This window comes from Chiloscyllium plagiosum, unplaced genomic scaffold, assembly GCF_037043375.1.
Source record: "Chiloscyllium plagiosum isolate Xiang-an unplaced genomic scaffold, Cpla_swu_hap1 HiC_scaffold_19, whole genome shotgun sequence".
Classification (NCBI taxonomy): Eukaryota; Metazoa; Chordata; class Chondrichthyes; order Orectolobiformes; family Hemiscylliidae; genus Chiloscyllium; species Chiloscyllium plagiosum.
The window spans coordinates 63401800-63424982 of record NW_028270157.1 but is presented as its reverse complement, the minus strand read 5'-3'; the positions used below and the strand labels follow the sequence as shown (position 1 = coordinate 63424982).

The 23183-nt window shown below is 41.7% G+C and overlaps 1 protein-coding gene across 3 annotated transcripts in view; it reads left to right on the top strand.

Moving 5' to 3' along the window:
* The window catches only part of LOC122559499 (contactin-1), a 771145-nt gene that overhangs the window by 185981 nt on the left and 561981 nt on the right, over positions 1-23183 (top strand). The gene's annotated exons all lie outside the window — the stretch shown is intronic.

Sequence of the window (23183 nt, the reverse complement as noted above, 5' to 3'; positions counted from 1 at the left end):
TTAGCCAAGTATGTTACCAAGTTTGAATTGTTATCTGCAAGGTAGTCACCTTGCTATTCTTAAGTAAACTGTGATGTCAGTGGAACTGAAGGAAGGAATTATTTAGTGTTTGTCTTGACAGTACATCAATTATATTCCATGTGGATTTATCAGTGACTATTGATGGATCCAGTAAACCTGTGAAGTGATATGTCTAGGCAGTGAAATCCTCATGCTACTTGCTCCGCTGTTTGAAGGACATAGTAACAGATTGTCATGCTTAAAAATCAAGTTTAATGATATCATGTCACGGTTCTTGGTCCCTGATTTAATTTTCTCTTCAGGGTAAGGCTTCGGGAATGAATTCTGTTTCAGAATTAACAAAAACTGGAAATAGTCATGTTGTGTACTAAAGCTAGTTAATGAGAAGTTGTAACCTACTTCCAAGGCACTGAAGATTAATTGGCTCACTCCAGAAACTACGATGACATGGATTTGTAATGAAAATAGCACTGCATAGTATCTTAAGACTCTCATTTTAATCAAGGTAGTGTATTTTACTCATAAGAGTACTAGGGAGTCTCTGAACAACTGCTGTATGGACAGAGAAAAAAACAAAAGATACAGGGCCATTTAATCGGAACAATTTGATATGAGCAGGATTCCTAATCAAATGTGAGTATACTGACATGTCTCAATGCCAGGGCTCATCAGGTGAAGATAAACGAGTTTAATAATGGAGCGTAGTTTGATATCATGTTAAATCATTTCTCTTATTCTCAAAGCGAGCTGTGAGCTCAAGTGAATTGAAGTAAGATTTGATTCTAATTGTTATTGTTGACTGTTTGCCCACCTCCGAATTTTTGAAATTGACTTGAGTTAAGGAATTAGTGTGGTGATTCTGGACTGTGGTACCACCTGTAGAGCCAGCGTCCACTGCAATCCATGGAAATTCTAAATTCTCTGAGCACCTCATTGTAAGAAACCTCTTAAAAATTATATCTCACCCAATCAGGAGTTTTAATGCAACATGAGTTGTAAATGTTGATGAACAATAGATGTAATTCTGAAAAAAATAATGTAATAATTGTGGAGTGCTTTAAATAATTAATTAGTGCTTTAAGTTATTTTTCTTCATTGATTGTCAAAGAAGATTTTTCAGAATATTTTAGCTTCTACCTTCACCCTACATTTTTGTCCCAATCCTCACTAAGCTCTTTGTTTAAAGTAATTTATTTTCATGCTTTTTGTTTCCAATTTGGCTGTCTGTGGGAATCCTTGGGTTTGATTGGATGCCTGGGCAGCCTGATAACCACATTTTTCTCCGTTCAATTAAAAAATGCTTCCTGAAGTTGCAGTTTTGCTACGCAGCGATATAGATAAAACTCCAATGAGAAACTTTGCTGGATTTTTCAGCAATATTTACTTCAGCATTAACAGTGAGCAGTCTTGCTTTTTGCTCACTGCAAACTCTGGGCCAACATCTTAAGGTGACATGGGAGTCCATTACTGTGCCTCTGGCTATATTATTATACAGTTAGATATTGGGCATTATGTGCACAATCCTGAACAGGCGGTGCCTGTTATAGTAATCAACATTTTATCACACTAAATGTGCATGTTCCTTTTTATATCTTGTGATACATATGCATGCTTATAAGGGGTGTGCATTTTTATTATTCTCAGAATGATGATCCCTGTGAAATAATTCCAGCAATAAGTTTGTTGTGCGTACTTAAATGAAGCAGCTCACTTATTATCACAAGTTAACTCCTGATGTCTTCAATACTGTCTCACTTCTTCATCTCTCTTACACACTATGGTTAAATGATGGATCCTTACTCAAGTTCATCTCGGTGCTAAATACGTTGAACACATTTGCTGTTACCCACCTATTTCCTGGCAGGTTTCTGCTTGGTCCAGTGTAGTGGAGGAAAACCGCCTGGTAGTGTAATAAGATGAGATGCTTGTCGGAAACCAGATGCAATTTATTGGATGATAGCAACAGATACAAGTTACATTAGTATGATAGACATTGTTACTTAGTTTGAGGAAGACCTCACTGTCCAAGGCTGTCCCCTGGAAAAGCACAGCTGGTCAGGCAGCATCCAAGGAGCAGGAGAGTCATAGTTTTGAGCATAAGCTCTTCATTAGGCCTTAGTCCCTTCAGCTAACCACAATCTTACACAAAAATGTTAGACACAGTTATAACTTATTATTTCAGTCTCTTTAGCAGCAGGCCTATAATTTCTTCACTAAAACTTATGCTTTAGTTGAAGTGAGGATCTTGTAAAGGATTCTCAGACTGTGAGGTTTCTTGCAGTCAGATTTTCAGAAGGTTGGAGCTCAAATGGACTCTTATTTGTAATGGGGTGGGGTTTTGTTTTACCTCCACTTTCAAGACATTTTTTTAGATTAGATTACTTACAGTGTGGAAACAGGCCGTTCGGCCCAACAAGTCCACACCGACCCGCCGAAGCGTAACCCACCCAAACCCATTCTCCTACCTTTACCCCTTCACCTAACACTACGGGCAATTTAGCATGGCCAATTCACCTGACCTGCACATCTTTGGACTGTGGGAGGAAACCCGAGCACCCGGAAGAAACCCACACAGACACGGGGAGAATGTGCAAACTCCACACAGACAGTCGCCTGAGGCGGGAATTGAACCCGGGTCTCTTGGCGCTGTGAGGCAGCAGTGCTAACCACTGTGCCACCGTGCTGCCCACTGTGCCACCGTAGCGCCCACATTTAGAGTCATTGAGTCATAGAATAAGTCCACCACGGAAACAGACCCTTCTGTTCAATTCGTCCATGCTGACCAGATATCCCAACCCAATCTAGTCCCATCTGCCAGCACCTGGACCATATCCCTCCAAACCCTTCCTATTCCTGTACCCATCCAGATACCTTTTAAATGCTGTAATTGTACCAGACTTCACCACTTCCTCTGGCAACTCATTCCGTACACACACCACAGACTGTGAAAAAGTTGCCCCTTAGGTCCCTTTTATATCCTTCCCCTCTCACCCTAAACTTATGCCCTCTAGTACTGGACTCCCCCACCCCAGGGGAAAGACCTTGTCTGTTTACCCTATCCATGCCCCTCATGCACTCCACTTACCATTTTTTCTTCTTCCAATCTGGAGGCCCAGAAAATAGCACTGTCTTATTCCTCTACAAAACACTGCTCGAGCTAACTTAATTCTTATGGCTTATATTTTTAAGTTTAATCAAAAGATTTATCTCAATAAAAAGTAATAATTAGAAAGAAGACAGTGGAGAGAAGGTTTTTGTCAGTTTCTAACCTCGTGCTGTCCCTGTCCTGGGAGTGTTTGAAGGAGCATGGACTTTAGTAAAGCCTTTGATAAGGTTTTGCATGGTAGGCTAATTCGTAAAGTTAGATCACATGGGGTTCAGGGTGAGATCCAAAGTTGGCTTAATGATAGGAGACAGAGGGTGATGATGGGCCGTTGTTTTTTGGACTGGAGGCCTGTGACCAGTAGTGTTCCACAGGGATTGGAGCTGACTCCACTTTTGTTTGTTATTTATATATGTGATTTGGATGAGAATGTAGGAGGCATGGTTAGTAAGTTTGAGGATGACACCAAAATTGGTGATATAGTAGATAGTGAACAAGATTATCTAACATTACAAAGAGATCTTGATCAATTGGGATAATGGGCTGAGGAATGACAGGTGGAGTTTAGTTTGCATAAATGCCAGGTATTGCAAGGGCAGAACTTGTACAATTAAGGTAGGGACCTGGGTAGTGTTGTAGATCAGAGAGACCTCAGGGTTCAGGTACATAATTCTTTAAAACTTGTGTCACAGGTCGACAGGGTAGTTAAGAAGGTGTTTAACACGCTTGCCTTTATTTAGGGTGTAGGTTTGCTCGCTGAGCTGTAGGTTTGATATCCAGACGTTTCATTACCTGGCTAGGTAACATCATCAGTGGCGACCTCCAGGTGAAGCGAAGCTGTTATCTCCTGCTTTCTATTTATAGGTTTGTCCTGGATGGGGTTCCTGGGGTTTGTTGTGATGTCATTTCCTGCTCGTTTTCTGAGGGGTTGATAGATGGTATCTAGATCTATGTGTTTGTTTATGGCGTTGTGGTTGGAGTGCCAGGCCTCTAGGAATTCTCTGGCATGTCTTTGCTTAGCCTGTCCCAGGATAGATGTGTTGTCCCAGTCGATTTGGTGGTTTTTTTAATCCGTGTGTAGGGCTACGAGGGAGAGAGGGTCGTGTCTTTTTGTGGCTAGCTGGTGTTCGTGTATCCTGGTGGCTAACTTTCTTCCTGTTTGTCCTACGTAGTGTTTGTGGCAGTCCTTGCATGGAATTTTGTAGATGACGTTGGTTTTGTCCATTGGCTGTACTGTATACCTGCGTATACAGAAAACCGACAAACACTGACCAAATACTTAACTACACCAGCAACCATCCCAACACACACAAATGACGCTGTATCAGAACACTATTCCAATGAGCCACCACACATTGCAGCACAGACGAACTTAGGAAAACAGAGGAGAACCACCTATACAATATATTCAAGAAGAACGGATACTCAAAAAATACAGACCGCAGATACCTCAAGAACAAACCACGACAAGCAGACCAAACACAGCCAGAAACCCTAACCACCTTACCATACATCAAAGAAGTTTCAGAAATGACAGCCAGACTACTAAGACCCCTCGGAATCCTAGTAGCACACAAACCCACCAACACTCTCAAACAAAAACTAACAAACTTAAAAGACCCAGTACAGCCCATGGACAAAACCAATGTCATCTACAAAATTCCATGCAAGAACTGCCACAAACACTATGTAGGACAAACAGGAAGAAAGTTAGTCACCAGGATACATGAACACCAGCTAGCCACAAAAAGACACGACCCTCTCTCCCTCGTAGCCCTACACACGGATGAAAAAAGCCAATTCGACTGGGACAACACATCTATCCTGGGACAGGCTAAGCAAAGACATGCCAGAGAATTCCTAGAAGCCTGGCACTCCAACCACAATGCCATAAACAAACACATAGATCTAGATGCCATCTATCAACCCCTCAGAAAACGAACAGTAAATGACATCATCACAAACCCCAGGAACCCCATCCAGGACAAACATATAAATAGAAAGCAGGAGACAACAGTTTTGCTTCACTTGGTGGTCGCCACTGCTGATGTTACCGAGCCAGGTAATTAGATTAGATTAGATTAGATTACTTACAGTGTGGAAACAAGTCCACACCGACCCGCCGAAGCACAACCCACCCATACCCCCACACTTACCCCTTACTTAACACTACGGGCACTTTTATTTTGGATTGTGGGAGGAAACCGGAGCACCCGGAGGAAACCCATGCAGACACGGGGAGAATGTGCAAACTCCACACAGTCAGTCGCCTGAGGCGGGAATTGAACCCGGGTCTCTGGCGCTGTGAGGCAGCAGTGCTAACCACTGTGCCACCGTGCCGCCCACGAATGAAACGTCTGGATATTAAACCTACAGCTCACCGAGCAAACCTACACCCTAAACCTCAACCTGAGCTACAAACCTTGCAAAAAGCTTGCCTTTATTGCTCAGACCATTGAGTATAGAAGTTGAGATGTTGTGTTAAGGTTATACAGGATGTTGGTGAGGCCTCTTCTGGAGTACCATGTGCACTTCTGGTCACCCTGTTATAGGAAGGATATTATTAAACTGGAAAGGGTTCAGAAAAGATTTACCAGGATGTTGCTGGGAAAAGTGAGTTTAGGTATAAAAATAGGCTGGGACTTTTTTCACTGGAACATAGGAGGTTGAGGGGTAATCTTATAGGGGATGATAAAATAATGAGGGGCAGAGATAAGGTGAATAGCAAAAGTCTTTTCCATGAGGTGGGGGAGTTCAAAACTGGGGGGCATGTTTTTAAGGTGAGAGGAGAAAGATTTAAAAGGGTGAGGAGCATCTTTTTTACACAAAATGGTTTGTGTGTGGAATGAAGTGCCAGAGGAAGTGACAGATGTGGGTACAATTTAAAATACATTTGAATAAGTACACAAAGAGAAAAGGTTTGGAGGGATATGGACCAAACGCAGGGAAGTGGGACTAGTTTCATTTGGGCACATGGTCAACGTGGACTAGTTGGACCGAAGAGTTTGTTTCTACACTGTATGACTGATGGTGTAGAGGGAGCTTTGTGTATAAAACATATCATCTAGAAAGCACACACTCTACTCACTACTGCAGACTTACAGCAAGGCCACACTTAAAATTATTCACTTATTTGTTTTTCCTCTCCCAAACAGGATCTGTGAAGATCAGTTGTGAATTTCGCTGTTTGTTAATTTTCCCAGGTGCACTCCAATGTCCAGTGATACATGAATTCAAACTGCAAGGGCAGTAACTGCGCAGATTCTTTGCTGTGTCAGTTAGCAGTGTGGGTTTCTTTCTCTCTCTCTCTCTCCTGCACTGACCTGACCATGTGCTGCCTTTGTCTGTTCCTCTCCCTTTTAAAAGTGCTGTTGTTTTGACTTTTTTTCTGTCCAAAGTTCCAAAACAATGCAACAGCACATAAAACAGTAATTGCTGCTTCTGGGATTTGAGGAAATCACTTCCAACACCTAAAATACCTCAAAAAAGGAGCAGCCTGTTACAGGCAGAGATTTTTCCTATCCTCCATCTTGGATTACGCAGAATCCTACCTAATTGCTTATTGTCTTAGTTGCTTGATGACTTGCTGTGAGTTCAGTAGCTTTCAATGGTGTAGGCTCTGCAAACAAATTTTTGCTGAATTTTTGACCCAGTCAACAAAGTGGCTTCCTCATGTGACACATGTTCAAGTTCTTTTTTACAGCAAAGATAGGGTGATGTGTTGATTAAATGTCCTGTGCTGTCGTTTGATACCTTTAGAATTTGAGGTAGTGTATTTGAGTGAAACGTTCAATTTGAAATTCCCACCTCGAACTGGGTTCAGGAAAGACCATAAAACCATAAGGCAGAGGAAGGCAGTAGGCCATTCAGCCCATCCAATATGTTCTGCCATTTAATGAGATCAGGGTTGATATGATAATCCTCAACTCCACTTTCCTGCCTTTACCCCATAACCCTTGATTCCTTTGCTGATTAAAATAATCTATTTCACTCCTGAATATACTTAATGACCCAATCTGTACGATCCTCCATGGTGAAGAATTCCACAGATTCACTACCTCTGAGGTAAGAAATTACTCCTTGACTCTCTCTTAAATGCATGATGCCTTGTTCTGATATTATGCCTTTATTTTGACCTTTTATTATAGAAAGGCATTGAGACAAACAGCAGTATGAGATGTTCTAATTGTTTTCTCTTGAGACAGATGAGTGGTTTTAATCCAGAAAAGAAGTACCTCAGTTGGCCATTCTTTTTAGCTTTTTAAAGTAATATAAAATACGGATTCAAAGTTGATAAAATATTGAAAAGAACAAGCAGTTCATTTGTGAATATTGAAAGAATTTCTCACATGTCCTTTAGCCTCAAGTGGAAACAGGGTTTTATTTCATTTTGGAATATACCTGTTGAATCAACTCTAAATGCCCTTGTATAGAATTAGAGGGTGATCAATATACCTTTGACAAATGAGGAAAAAATACTGTATTTAAAAATAAAGTCAAGAATGCTTACTGTCAGCATAGAAGAATCATAATTTCTGTGATTGGCTTTATTTTAAAAGCAGAGTGTTGGCATTTGGTCAAATGATGCTATTAGTTGCTATATTTAATGTTAATGTTCTTGGTCAGATTTTATGTAATTTTTTTGTGCATGTGAATTGATCCTGATATTTTATATACAGTGCTCCCTATTGCACTTCGTGAAAATGTTGTTGCAGCGGATAGGAAAATTAAGGTTTTCCAAGACTTGTACTTTAATCACATTTTAATAAATGACCGAGTGATTGATGGATGAACCTAAGGAAACTTTAATCATAGAATCCCCGCAGTGCAGATTGAGACAATTTGACCTATCAAATCTGCACCAACCCCTGAAGAGCATCTCACCCATACTCCCTTCCTCACCTTATCCCTGTAAACCTGCATTAACCATGGCTGATCCATCTAGCCAACACATCCCTACACACTACTACTTGCGGAACGTTTCAGAGAACACCTCTGGGACACCCGGACCAACCAACCCAACCACCCCGTGGCTCAACACTTCAACACCCCCTCCCACTCCACCACGGACATGCAGGTCCTTGGACTCCTCCATCGCCAGACCATAGCAACACAACGGCTGGAGGAAGAGCGCCTCATCTTCCACCTAGGAACCCTCCAATCACAAGGGATGAACTCGGATTTCTCCAGTTTCCTCATTTCCCCTCGCCCCACCTTGTCTCAGTCCCAACCCTCGAACTCAGCACCGCCTTCCTAACCTGCAATCTTCTTCCTGACCTCTGCCCCCAACCCCACACCGGCCTATCACCCTCACCTTAACCTCCTTCCACCTATCACATTTCCAACGCCCCTCCCCCAAGTCCCTCCTCCCTACCTTTTATCTTAGCCTGCTTGGCACACTTTCCTCATTCCTGAAGAAGGGCACATGCCCGAAACATCGATTCTCTTGCTCCTTGGATGCTGCCTGACCTGCTGCAACACATTTTCAACACTACTGGGCAATTTAGCATTGCCACTCCAACTAACCTGCTCATCTTTCGATGTAAGATCTTTGGATTTGGATTTGGATCTTAAGGTGAAAAAATAATGACATGTTGGCCTTTATTATGAAAGCACTGTGGCAACACCATTATGAAATTGTGACAAAGTGCTTTTTCTTTCCTCCTTCACAATGCTTTGCATTATGTGGAACAAGGTAGAGAATGACACAGTCCCTTGGATCATAACTGCTGTATTCCCCATTAACATTTCTACCAGCTTCAAGGGTGCACAGAAATGGAGCTAACAAATACAGAGGTGGTGAGATGGTGTTTCTTTGGCTTTAGTCTGAAATGCCAGAGATCCAACAGTGGTGGTATTGAGTGTTTGTCCAAGATTGCACTTTTCTGGTGTAAAAATCCCTGGGTCCTGTCTTGATTTGGGTTGGATCAGTGGTTAGCATTGCTGCCTCACAGGGCCAGGGAACCTGGTTTGATTCCAGCCACAGGCTGTGTGGACTTTGCACGTTCTCCCTGTGTCTGTGTGGGTTTCCTCCAGGTGCTCTGATTTCCTCCCACTGTCCACAGATGTGCAGGGTAGATGCTAAATTGTTTGTGGTGTCCAGGGCTGTGCAGGTTAGGTGGGTTAGCCATGGGAAATGCAGGGTTACAGGATAGGGTGGTGGGCTGTGTAGGATGCTCTTTGGAGGGTCTCAGTGGGCTGAATGGCCTCTTTGTGCACTGTTGGGATTCTGTGATTTGTTAGAAGGCTTCTTTTTTCCAAAGTTCACAATTTCACAGTTCCTTATTCCATGGCCAGCAGGAACAGAACATATATTTTGCTTGAAATTCGTTCAATCTCCTTCAAGGATTTAATTTTCTTGCAGCTTTGAATCTCTTGTAGAGAAGTTATTTTATGGTCATACCTCTCAAACTTCAAACAGGGCTCCCTTGATTGAAATTTGCATAGTAATTACTTTTTACATTGATTGTAATCACCTGTAATGTATAATTTAAATGAAATGCAATTAAAAGTAACAGCCGTGTATCTGACAAATTATATGATGCTCATAACTGCCAAGTCAGTACCCACAGATGCAAGTTATTCCCTTCTATGCCATTTACTTAATGGAGAAGTATTAATCCTGCAATGAAAATGATGGGGAAAAGAGACTTTTGAAGAAATGAAAGATGGTTATGTCCATCAAGATCTCTTTTGAGAGATCATTTCCAATTACTCGCTTTCTCATCACTGTCACATTTCTCTGGAAATACACTTTTACCTTCCGCCTAATAGGCCTCAGCTAGTTGACTGATTTCCCAGCTTCTCCCCTCCCTAAATGTGTTGTTTTTTCCCATTGGCCCAGCCACAGGAAGCCAGAATCAAACTCATAGGGGTTTTCAAGAATGGGCTTAATGGCTTCCTTCATCTTTCTGCACTTGATGGATCTGATATCCGTGACCTGCTCCAGCCTCACAGCTGGCCTAGACTCATCAACTCTATCGTCTTGGAACATTTTTCAATTTTCATCAGTCTGGGCCCTGAGCTCCAGAATTTCCAGCTCAAACTCTCTGCTTCTTTGCTTTCTTCCATTTAAAGCACGTCTTAAACTCCAACTCCTTGATTGAACATTTGGGGGTCATCTGTGCCTTGTGTGGTTTAGTGTCGAGTTTCACTTTATGATACTCCTGTGAAATGCCCAGAAACATATTCATATGAGGAAAGTGCTTTATAAATGCAAAATGTTGATCTTGAGTTGGAAACTGTCACCTCTCTGACCAAAGGCTTTTGCTGCAATCACTGTGCTGAGCCAGGTCGGTACTTGGTATTAGTTACATCCCTGCGTAATTTAAAGTGAACAGCCTTGCTTGCGGTATGGCATTTAGCTATATCCAAAACCAAAACGTATTGAACAAGTATCTGACCTGCCTTGGAACAGTAGCAGAGCTTAAACCTGAATACAGCAAGGAACTAGGTAAAAACAATGACTGCAGATGCTGGAAACCAGATTCTGGATTAGTGGTGCTGGAAAAGCACAGCAGTTCAGGCAGCATCCAAGGAGCAGTAAAATCGACGTTTCGGGCAAAAGCCCTTCAGCAGGAATACAGGCAGAGAGCCTGAAGGGTGGAGAGATAAACGAGAGGAGGGTGGGGGTGGGGAGAAAGTAGCTTAGGGTACAATAGGTGAGTAGGGGAGGGGATGAAGGTGATAGGTCGGGGGGAGGGGGGTTGGAGTGGATAGGTGGAAAAGAAGATAGGCAGGTAGGACAAGTCATGGAGACAGTGCTGAGCTGGAAGTTTGGAACTGGGGTGAGGTGGGGGGAAGGGGAAATGAGAAAACTGTTGAAGTCCACATTGATGCCCTGGGGTTGAAGTGTTCTGAGGCGGAAGATGAGGCGTTCTCCCTCCAGGGGTCTGGTGGTGAGGGAGCGGCGGTGAAGGAGGCCCAGGACCTCCATGTCCTCGGCAGAGTGGGAGGGGGAATTGAAATGTTGGGCCATGGGGCGGTGTGGTTGATTGGTGCGGGCGTCCCAGAGATGTTCCCTAAAGCGCTCTGCTAGGAGGCGTCCAGTCTCCCCAATGTAGAGGAGACCGCATCGGGAGCAACAGATACAATAAATAATATTGGTGGATGTGCAAGTAAAGCTTTGATGGATGTGGAAGGCTCCTTTAGGGCCTTGGATGGAGGTGAGGGAGGAGGTGTGGGCGCAGGTTTTGCAGTTCCTGTGGTGACAGGGGAAGGTGCCAGGATGGGAAGGTGGGTTGTAATGGGGCGTGGACCTGACCAGGTAGTCACAGAGGGAATGGTCTTTGCGGAAGATGGAAAGGGGTGGGGAGGGAAATATATCCCTGGTGGTGGGGTCCGTTTGGAGGTGGCGGAAATGTCGGCGGATGGTTTGGTTTATGCGAAGGTTGGTAGGGTGGAAGGTGAGCACCAGGGGCGTTCTGTCCTTGTTATGGTTGGAGGGGTGGGGTCTGAGGGCGGAGGTGCGGGATGTGGACGAGATGCGTTGGTGGGCATCTTTAACCACGTGGGAAGGGAAATTGCATTCTCTAAAGAAGGAGGCCATCTGGTGTGTTCTGTGGTGGAACTGGTCCTCCTGGAAACAGATACGGCGGAGGCAGAGGAATTGGGAATACGGGATGGCATTTTTGCAGGAGGTAGGGTGGGAAGAGGTGTAATCCACTGTAAGTAATCGAATCTAATTTCTGGCCACACTGGGATGTTGAGCTAGACCCTTCATTCTCCATCTCGGTCTGTACGATATCATCAAATTGAGTGGGATCTAATGTCGTTGCCAACACTAACATTTTCAGAGTCACTACCTGATACAACATTACCCCCAGAGTGCTTCATTGTTAACATTTAAGTAACTACTTTGAGGTATGTAACTACTTTGACATTTACCATTAGCCTATCTTTCCCCATGTTTCTGACATCACAAATTCAGGCATTTGGGAGGTTGCCCAACTATTTCAAAATGTACTGTTTGGATTTGGAAGATTTGGAAATTCTTTGGATTGTAGATAGAGTCATAGAGATGTACAGAACAGAAACAGACCCTTCAGTCCAACTCATTCATTCCAATCAGATATCCCAACCCAGTCTAGTCCCATCTGACAGTACCTGGCCCATATCCCTCCAAACCCTTCCTATTCATGTACCCATCCAGATGCCTTTTAAATGTTGCAATTGTACCAGCTTCCACCGCTTCCTCTGGCAGCTCATTCCATACACGTACTACCCTCTGTGTGAAACAGTTGCCCGTTAGGTCTCTTTTATATCTTTCATCTCTCACCCTAAACCTATGCCCTCTAGTTCTGGACTCCCTGACCCCAGGGAAAAGACTTTGTCTATTTATCCTATCCATACCCCTCATGATTTGATTGTTGACCTTTGTTCTGATCTTTTTTAAATAGTTTGTCTGCTGGAAGATCTTTGATCACTTTAAAGCTTTTTTGTGGAGGTTGTCATTCCTGCTAAACCCAATAGTTGGTCCATTATCTCATTTGGTGGTTCATGGATTTGTAAATGGATAATCCTGTTTAACAAACTTGTATGAATGTTTTGAGGATGTGATGCACAAAATTGAGAATGGGAAGTCAATGGATGTAGTAAATTTGGATTTCCGATTGACTACTTGGTAATGTTCCCCATAGGAGATTGTTTAGCAAAATTACAGCACATGGTATAATGTAGGAGGTAATGTACTGATACAGATTAAGAATTGGCTAGCAGAAAACAAGTAGGAGGAATAAATGGGTTTGGCTTGCATTGGCAGACTGTGACTAGTAGGGTGGTGCAAGGATCAGTAATTGGGCCCCAGCTGTTTACACGATATAAATATCAATGTTTTGGACACTGGGACCAAAAGTAATATTTCCAAATTGGCATATGATATCAAGCAAAACAGGAATGTCCATTTTGAGGAAGGAGTTCTTTTTTTCAGGTAGATATGGACAGGCAAACACATGGCAGATATGTCAAAAAACGTGAAGTTATCCACATTGGTAGGAAGAACAAATGTGCAGAGTATTTCTTAAATGGAATGAGAGATTGCAAACGGACTTTGGTGTGTTTGTGAATAAGTCCCTGAAGGCTAATGAAATGTTAGCCTTTATTGCAAGGTGGTTTGAGTACATGAGTAGTGAAGTCCTGCTTCAATCATATGGGAGCTTGGTTAGACCCCACCTGGGGTATTGTGTACAGTTTTGGTCTCACTATCTCAGCAAAGATATTCTTGGTACAGCGAGATTGTGATGCAGGTTCACCAGACTTTTTCCCAGGGGGGTGAGACTTCCCTATGAAGAGAGCTTGGACAAACTGGGCCTGTATTTATTAGAATTTCAAAGAATGTGAGTCGATCTCATTGAAAATTGCAAAATACTCAAAGGGATGGATGGGTAGGTGCTGGTAGGATGTTTCCCCAGTTGGTGATGCTAGAACCATTCTAAAATAATGGAGATGCCATTTAGGAATGAGATTAGGAAAACTTCTTTTCATTTGGGGTCTGGTGCATGTTTGGAATTATCCATCCCAGAAGGCCGTGGAAGAGCAGTCATTGAATATAGTTAAAATAGAGACAGATAAATGTTTGATTATCAACCCACTATAATTGCATTAAATGGCAGAACAGTCTTGATTGGTTGAATGGCCAAGTCTTGTTCCTATCTTCCTATTGGTAGTCTCAGTATTTTCAGGCATGTTGAACTTTTGTTTTTAAAACAAATCTTCTTGAACCACCATGTTCAGCGATGGAGATCAAAGATTCAATTCTCAGGAGATTTATGGATAGAATTAACAGGATTTAATTAGGGGATTGGAGAAGAGAAATTCATCAAGAGGAGATGTGAGTTAAGGACAAGGTGGGTCTTGGCTCTGATCAAATACCTGCCAGCACTTCAGGTGCTCAATTTTACATATCCGAAGTCATTCATACTCTCAAGAGATGGGACACTTGGGGTGTGCGAGAGATGGGGGATGACCCTTCGAGAAAAAGAACAGAAGTATTGATGTGAAGGCAGTGTTAGAGGGAGGCGATGACCTAGTGGTATTATCACTGGACTGTTAATCCAGAGACAAAAAGTGTGGCACTGGAAAAGCACAGCACGTCAGGCAGCATGTTAGGAGCAGGTGAGTCGACATTTCAGGCATAAGCCCTTCATCAGGAATGACCCAGGTAATGTTCTGCCGACATGGCAGATGGTGGAATTTGAATTCAATAAAAGTCTGGAATGAAGAGTCTAATGATGACCATGAATCCATTGTCAATTGTTGGAAAACCCCATTTAGTTCACAAATGTCCTTCAGGGAAAGAAACTACCATCCTTCCAGGATCTGGACTACATGTGACTCCAGACCTACAATAAGTTGTTGACTCTTAACTGCTGTCTGACATGGGCAATAAATGCTGGCCTATCCAGTGACATGCTCATCCAATGAATGAACTTAAAAAAAAAACAATTTTCTGAACAGTGCTAACTCTAAACTAATTTGCAAGTATGAAGATAACATTTTCTTCCTAAATGTTGTATTTTTATTTCATTAGCTGCAAATAAAGGTTTAGTTATGCAAAACTGACAATCAAGATTGCAATTTCTTCAGAATGGATTAAGACATATTTGCTTTCTAAATCCTTCACAGTGATGTAAGGATTAAGTAAGGATTATCAATGATGAGCGAACTTGTTCTATCACATCTGTCTGAAGGAGACAGAAGTTACCTCCATGCCTTAGAGATCGTCCTCAATCATTCCTCAGGCAAGGAGTTCTTCATAAAAGTATGTTATGGACAAGAAATTCTGACCAGACCTGAATAAAGCAGAATTTGTTTTGCTTCCTTGTAAATTGTGTGCTTACAACAGCAGGAGGCACACACTGGGGGATATCTTGCACTGAATTAAATCACAACGTTTAATATTTTATGCCAGTTGAAAGCTTGAAACCCATGAAATGTGAAAGGAAGTTGGAGAGAAAAATTTTGATTGACAACAGTGGGAGTCATGTATCGACGCTTGTTATTCTGCCAACAGAAGCAAGATCGACAGCAGTGATGGTGTCCCTCAGTGCTGGACGTTACCTTACATGAGGATGGTCCCTTGAATATGTTGAGTAAACCTGCATCTATGTGTTAACTACAAAGCCAGCAGCTTCCAAAGTAACAGCTTGAAATACAGTGATCAGCAACTAGAAAGCAGACTCGATTTAATTAAAATCATGAAAAAGTAACCTGCACTTGGGTTGAAATTGAGTTTTTGGTTTAACATAGAGACTGTTGTAGATTCTTGTCTGTTGAACAAAAGACTTGAAAGGATTTTCATGTGTATCCATTTGTGTACAGATTCTTGTTTCTGCCATTATTCTTTCATTTGGAATAAATATTACTACTCATATAAACCTGTTATGTGTCCATGACTGGAACTCACTTAGAACCTGCTCAGCAAAGAATATTTGTTATATACTGTAATCTTGCATTTTTTTTGTGTGCTGTTTTTTATCACTTCTTGATTTTTGAAAAATGATGCAGAAGGTAAATTTTGCAAAATGGTTTGTTTTTTTTGGAGGTAAGTAATAAGTAAAATCATTGTGTGTTGTTGCTGTTTATTTTTTTATGACTTTATCTTTTTTTCAGTATATCATAGCTACCAGAGAAACATCTTGTGTCAAGATTTTAGTGAGCTGAGGTGTTTTAACAAGAAAAGCAGCAAATTCATCTGAAGTACATTTGGTTTTCACAGTTTTGTTTAGATTCAAAGCACACGTATTATGTTGAGGGTTATGAGAGCAGAGTTGACTAACAACAGGAGCAGTATTATTTGCAGTTGTACAGGGTCTTGGTGAGGCCACACCTGGAATATTGTGTGCCGTTTTGGTCTGCTTTCCTGAGGAAGGATGCTCTTGCTGTCGAGGGAGTGCAGCAAAGGTTTTCCAGGCGGATTCCGGAGATGGTGTTATTGTCTTGCCATAGTCTTACCAGACCATAGGGACTGCTCTCTCATTTTAGAGAGAAATGACTGGTGATTTTTTTTTTAGATTAGATTAGACTCCCTACAGCATGGAAACAGGCCCTTCAGTCCAACAAGTCCACATCGACCCTCCAAACAGTAAACCACCCAGACTCATTTTCCCTACACTTACCCCTGACTAATGCACCTAACACTATGCGCAATTTAGCATGGCCAACTCACCTAATCTACACATCTTTGGACTGTGGGAAGAAACCAGAATACCCGGAGGAAACCCATGTAGATACGGTGAGAATGTGCAAATGCTATGCAGACAGCCGCCAGAGAGAGGAATCAAACCCGGGTCCCTGGTGCTGTGAGGCAGCACCTGAAGGCCACCAGATCTTGGGCGAGGGAGGAGGTTGAGAAGGAGAGGCCTTTGTGATAACCTCAAACTGGTGGGGAGAATTGAACCCAGACTGTTGGCAGCACATTGCTCTGCAAACCAACAATCCAGCCAACTGAGCGAACTGAGCAAAACCGATTCCCTCAGGGATGGTGGGACTGACATATGAGGAAAGTTGACTAGGTTAGGATTGTTTTCACTGGAGTTCAGATGAAAGGTGGGGAGGGGAGGGGGGTGCAGGTGGTATCTCATTCAGACTTATAAAATTCTCACAGGACTAGACAGGGTAGATGCAGGGAAGATGTTCCCAAAGGTGGATGTGTCCAGAACCAGGGGTCACAGTCTTGAGAATTCGGGATGGACTATTTAGGTCAGAGATGAGGAGACATTTCTTCACTCAGAGTGTTGAGCCTGCGGAATTCATTACCACAGGAAGTAGCTGATGTTTACATTAAATGTATTCAAGAGATGGCTAGATATGGCCCTTGGGGTGAAAGGCATCAAAGGTTATAGAGACAAAGCAAGATTAGGCTATTGAGTTCGACCCCTCATTCCTGACGAAGGTCGTTTGCCTGAAACATTGATTTTCCTGCTCCTCGGATGCTGCCTGACCTGCTGTGCTTTTCCAGCACCACTCTAATCTAGACTCTGATCTCCAGCATCTGCAGTCCTCACTTTCGCCCTCTTGAGTAAGATGATCATCCATGGTTGTGATCAATGGCAGAATAGGCATGAAGGGCTGAATGGCCTCCTCCTGCTCCTATCTTCTATGTTAATGTTTCTATGACTACGAACCCCCATAGGTCAAGCTTTGGAGTCATGGACTTGGTTTTTATACAGTTCCGATGACTTGTTCTAATAAAAACAAACACAGCCTCTTTTTTATTTCCTTATGATTTCTGATTCCTAGAATCATTAGCGTACTTCTGTCTGACAGGAATAGGCTTCTTCACAGTGACCTGAACTGCAAAGTGATCCATGAATCACACAGAAATATTTCAACCGCGTCGGATTTATCATCCTTCATGATTCTCATTGTGACTAAATATCCTACTAGCTTATGGAATTATAAGGAAACATTTCAGCATGTTGTCTTTCTCTGCACCCTCTTGTTTCTATTTGGCATCACGATGCTTTGCCTGTGGTGCTTGGATTGAAGATAGACTGGTTGAATAGAAGGCAAAGTCAAGACTGGTCTTCAGCTTAGACTTTGGTAAAACTCTATTTCACTGCATGTTAGCATTAGGTACAACTATAGAGGACAATCTGAGTTGTAGCATGCTATTTATTATTTAATTGTCTGTTCCCTGAACTCTAATGATCTTCCATCTTCATTTTAACCTATCTTCTATCCACACTAATTCTGTTCACACTGTACTATTTGTACCCTATGTGAAGCAGCTCGGGAACATTGTCGTATGGTTATTACCGGGTCCTCAAACTCTATATCCCCTCCTTTTCTTCCATTCATTTGGGATTATTTATTTCACACTTTGTAGCTCAATAAAGCTGTAGTTGGCTGACAATCTGTTGTCATTGCTGCCCATTGACGGTCTTTTCTTCTTAGTTGGTATAAAGCTTTGTATCTTTAGAAATGTTACTAATCCTCAGACTTGGGTCTGCTCAGTAAAAATGGATCATCTGTGTCAAACGCTGACATTTGTAGGCATTGCGTTGACTTCTACAATAAACGAACCAAATACTGCAAAGCAATAAGCATTTAATTTTTTTTTTAAATGCTCTCTGAAGTTTTAGGCAAGGCCAGATGCTGCGGTATCTTGATTGTGTAACCTCTAGGGCATTGAGAGGGCAAATGGCAATCTATCATTTGAATCAATTATATCATAAGTGTTGGACACAGTGTGGATCCCAGGCACTGATGTGATTTCAGGAGGCAAGAACAGCACATTAATCAAGGCAAGTTGATTTACCACTAAATTGATAATGTGCCCTTAATGATACGCCTCTTCTGATGCATGTAAAGATTCACCAGGGACTTTCTGCTGGTGAAACTGGTTACAGTTAATGTGCAAAACTGTTCGGGAGCTGGGTTGCGCTGTATGTTGGATTCCTGCCCTTGAATCTCGTGACCTGGATTTTATTTCTGGTCAGATTGATAGGATAAAAATCAGCTCATTCTATATGCTGTCAGGCATCCAAATGAAATGAAAGTAGATATTCTTGACCCAGCTGAGTCCACTGCACAAGTTCACCTAATATTCCGCACCAGGTTGACAGGCACCTTCAGAGACAGGACAAGGACAAACATTGTGCAAAGTAGTAATGTACCATTTGTTGCAGTAGGTCATATTCTTTAGTCATTGGAGCTGTGGTATATTGCTGTGGCAAGCAGAAAGGGATTCACTCAAGCTCCCCCACCCCCCTATATTCCAATCATCCAAAAGGCTGACAGGTTTTCTCATCCACGGTGTTAACAACTCGGCCACTCATAAAAACTCAAAATGGAAATTACACAGGGATGCAAGCTTAAGGGATGATGGGGATAAGGAGAGAAAGTTTCTCACCCTAGTCCTGATTATCAGTGTGCGGGTTGAGTTCAAATTGAGCCTGTGCTGTGGTGTCTCATGTTACTGAGTAGTTCCATGATGTTTGAGCATCTGAGGACAGGAGATGTGATGTTTACTTTACACCCATTCTGGTAGCCTGTACCTAAAGGCCAAGATTTAAAACACTTAGCTAAGTACATGAATAGAAAAGGCTTGGAGGGATATGGGCCAGGAGCAGGCAGGTGGAATGAGCTTATTTAGGGATGATGTTCAGCATGGAACAAAGGTTCTGTTTCAGTGTGACTCCATGACTCTGTAAAATAATATATTTCTTCTTAATTTTTGAAAAATACTCTGCTTAAGCTTTCTAAAATAAGTGATGATCAATTGTTTTTACTGAGTACAGTGCCATGAACAATGGAAACCTCATGAGTCTACATTATGGTAGAACTCCTAAAAACTGGAACTGTTTAGAAATTGACTTCAAGTCATGCAGCAATCTCAGCAGAATGTCCTTTTAGGGAAAGGAACCTGCCGTCCTTGCCTGACCTGGGCTGTATCTGACTCTAAACTTTAATTGCTTTTGAGTGGGCTGAGTAAACCATTTAATTGTACCAGGACTTGTTAACAAGTCAAAGAAGTTGCTCTCCATCACTATCTCAGTGTAACTCAAGGTGGGAAACAAGTTCCTGATATCCACATCCTGGAAATAATTTTTAAAAAGCTAACAGCAATTTAATACTAAAAATTATAATTGCACAATCAAATAATTTGAATGATTGAAAAGGGATACTCCATTGTGAGCAGTTAATTTTGAGTTTTTGAGTTATAGAGATGTACATCACAGAAACAGAGCCTTCAGTCTAACTCGTTCAGGCCAACCATATATCCTAAATTAGCGCTGAAAATGTGTTGCTGGAAAAGCGCAGCAGGTCAGGCAGCATCCAAGGAGCAGGAGAATCGACGTTTCGGGCATGAGCCCTTCTTCTGGAATCCTGAGAAGGGCTCATGCCCGAAACGTCGATCCTCCTGCTCCTTGGATGCTGCCTGACCTGCGATTTTCCAGCAACATATTTTCAGCTCTGATTTCCTGCATCTGCAGTCCTCACTTTCTCCAAGAAGATATATCCTAAATTAATCCAGTTGTTTTCTTCTGCACACTGATTTCTGTGTGAATACAGGGAATATGACTCACATCAGAATAGTATTCCTTGCTCATTTAAATTGAAGATATATTCCTTTTCTCAGTCCAGTTTTAAAAACAAAATATATTAAATGAAAATCTTGAGGGGAATCGACATTGGATGTCATTGACTATTGTAATCATTAATGGATGTACTGTGTTACAAAGATTACAATTGGTGAGGAATAGAGCAGGAGGAAATGGGCTGAAAATGTTAGCTTCTTAATGCTAAATGGCTACTTTTGGAGAAATTCATGAATGAAATATAATGTAAGCAAGTTATTTATCTCTTCATTGGAGGCTAATTGTAAAAACTGCTCGGATTCTAATGAAAATTCTTCCACTGTGTCTAAATTATCAGGCTGTTTATCAGGTGACCAATTCTGGATGAGCACATTTTCTGCATTAAATATTGGGACGATTGAAGCCACTGTTTTTGGTCCCTGCTCTAAATTCTGTTTCTTATTAACTCCTCCACTCACTCCAGCAACAATCTGAGGCTAAACTCATTTGTGAGCAATCTTAATATTATCGGTGACCTTGAAATGAGCTTCCAACAACTTAGCGTTGTCTAATTTTAAAATATTGTCGTCATAGAGTCATACAACATGGAAGCAGATCCTTTGGTCCAACTCATCTGTACCAATGAGGTATCCTAATCTGATCCATTTCCATTGGCCAGCATTTGGCCCACATCCCTATAAACTTACACTATTCATATACTCATCTAGATACCTTTTAAATGTTAATCATACCAGCCTCTACCACTTCCTCTGGCACCTTGTTCCATACACGCATCATTCTCTATTTGAAAATCTTACCCCTCAGGTCCTCCTTAAACCTTTCCCCTCACATCTTATGCTTATACCGTCCAGTTGTGGATTCCTCTGTCCTAGGAAAAAGACTTTGGCCAATTCACCATATCTACACCCCTCATGATTTTATAAATCTTTATAAGGTCACCCCTCAGCCTCCGATGCTCCAGGGAAAAAGCTGCAGCCTATTTCAGCCTCTCCTTTTAACTCAAACCATTCAGACGTGGCAACATCCTTGTAAGTCGTTTCTGCACCCTCTCAAGTTTAACAATCTCCTTCCGATAGCAGGGAGACCAGAATTGACAACCAATGCCTCACCAATGCCCTGTACATCTGCAATATGACATCCCAAATGTTGCATTGACCAATGAAGGCAAGCGTGCCATATGCCTTCTTCACCACCCTGTGTACCTGGGACTCCACTTTCAATGAGTTATGCACCTCGAGGTCTCTTTGATCAGCAACACTCCCCAGGACCTTACTATTAACTGTATAAGTGCTACCCTGGTTTGCCTTACCAAAATGCAGCCCATCATATTTATCTAAATTAAACTTCTTCTGCCACTCCTCAGCCAATTAACTTTTCTGTTGCACCCTGGGATATACTTCATTGTCATGATACCACCTATTTTGGTGTCACCTGCAAACTTAGTAACTGTGGCTCTTATATTCACATCCAAAATCATTCATAGAAATTATGAAAAGCAGTGGACCCATCACCGATACTGCAGCACAGCACTGGTCACAAGCTTTCAGTCCACAAAGAAATGCTCTACCACCACTCCCTATCTCCTACCTTCAAGCTAATTGGCTAGCTCCCCTGGATCCCATGTGATCTAACCTTGCTAACCCTCTACCATACGGACTTCAGCAAAGCATTTGACAATGTCTACTATCTGCCTCCATCAATTTTCTTTGTCACCTCAAAAAAACTCACCAAGTTAGTGGGGCATAGTTTCACAGGCACTTAAATGAAGTTGACTGTCCCAATCAGTCCGTGCCTTTCCAAATGCATATAAATCCTGTCCCTCGAAATCCTCGCCAACAACTTACCCACCACTGACATAAGACGCAATGCCTTTTAAAGTAATGGCCAAAGAAATTCCAAGGGAATTTGGTGGAAACTCATGCTCTTCGCAAGCCATAGTTTTGAGACTGGAAAAAACTTTTTGTTCGCACAGTTAATTTTATAGCAGCTCTGAATTAAGCACTCTGACTAGTCCTTCAATTCAAACAGATGATCTAGAAAATGGAACAAGGTCTCCCTGGTCCTATAACTGTCTTTGCTCAATACTGTTATAATTCCAGTTGATAGTACTGGACAAATTAAATTCAATAATGAAACCTGCTTGATAGATCTTATTTTTAATTTGTTTAGTTCATGAATGTGATGGTTAATCATTGAAGCATTTTCACTTGAGGATGTAGATGTTCTTCAGCACCAGAACATAGGTTTATCATTCAAACTAAAAAAAAAACAAACAAACCAAGATCTTGACACAATCAGCAAAACAAAGTTTGACCTATTTCCCAACTCCATCTATCACAGAAACTCAAGTCGAGAGAAATACCTCTCTTTTCTTTCAGTTTCTCCTTAACTGACTCTTTCCAGGTTCTTTCCCTTATTTTTGAGTCTACTGACATGATCTCTTAACAATTGAGGGTCTAAACTTTCTCAGTTTCAATAACTTGCAGATTTCTATCCAATCTCTTCACAAGCTAGACTTCTGCTGGAGTGACCAGCGTCCATCAACTGAATGGAAAAACTCTGACTTGAAGAGCAATTACAACTTGCTTCTGAGTTCTGGTGTTTTCTTACCTGAACTAACAATAAAGCTCTTGGCCTTAATGTATTTACATGTTACTTCATAAACTCAAAAGCATAAATGTATTTTTATTAACGCCATAAGAATTTAACATCACTTTTTCTTAATGTTGAATTTGGGTCACTGTTCCAGAATGACTTGCTGACCTGTTCTTTTAAAAGTCTTCACAACAGTAACCAAAATTCATCTGCCTCTTTTTAGAATAATCTAAATTCCAAAATGATAATGCATGATACATCTTTTATTGCAATACTTTAGGATTCATTAGTTCATGTTAATCTCCCGTTGAATTTTTATGCTTCTAATTAATTTGTTAAGTTTATGTAGGTTTAGATATATAGACGTGATTGGTTGCACTAGTTGGGGTGTCCGTTTCAGAACGTATCAAAATGGTTTCCAG